Here is a 737-nt window from a genome sequence, read left to right as displayed (position 1 = left end):
CTACATAATTTTTGCCAAAATTTTTCGTGGACGTCCGTTAAGACCTTAGTTATGGAGCCAATTAGCCCTCATGGCCAAAAAGTCCCATTTTGAAAGTCAAATGTGTCCCAAAGCAGGTAAACCCACTATTTTACCAATATTCGTGTGCTATAGTCCACGTACTTTTTGGTGAATTGGAATTCTGACATAATTTTTGTGAAAAGTTTTCGTGGACTTCCGTCAAGACCTTAGCTATGGAGCCAGTTAGCCCTCACGGCCAAAATGTCCCATTATAAAGGTCAAATGTTTACCAGATCAGGAAAACCCCCAAATTTTGCCGATTTTCGTATGCTATAGTCCATAAACTTTTTGGTGATCTAAAATTCCGAAATAATTTTTTCCAAATTTTTTTGTTGACGACCGTTAAGACTTTAGCTATGGAGCCAGTTAGCCCTCATGGCCAACACATCCCATTTTAAATGTCAAATGTCCCCCGGATCAGGTAAATATCCCATTTTGCCTATTTTTGTGTTATAGTCCATGGACTTTTTGTTGATCTGGATTTCCGACATAATTTTGGCCAAAATGTTTCGTGGACGACCGTTAAGTCCTTAGCTATGGAGCCAGTTAGCCCTCACAGCCAAAACGTCCCATTTTAAAGGTCAAATGTGACCAAAAGAAGGAAACCCCCCAATTTTGCCGATTTTCGTGTGCTATATTTCATGGACTTTTTGGTGATCTGGAATTCCGACATAATT

Source organism: Solanum tuberosum, unplaced genomic scaffold (genome assembly GCF_000226075.1).
Source record: "Solanum tuberosum cultivar DM 1-3 516 R44 unplaced genomic scaffold, SolTub_3.0 scf00433, whole genome shotgun sequence".
NCBI lineage: Eukaryota > Viridiplantae > Streptophyta > Magnoliopsida > Solanales > Solanaceae > Solanum > Solanum tuberosum.
The sequence above is the reverse complement of the archived record's forward strand: the minus strand, read 5'-3'. Positions refer to the sequence as shown.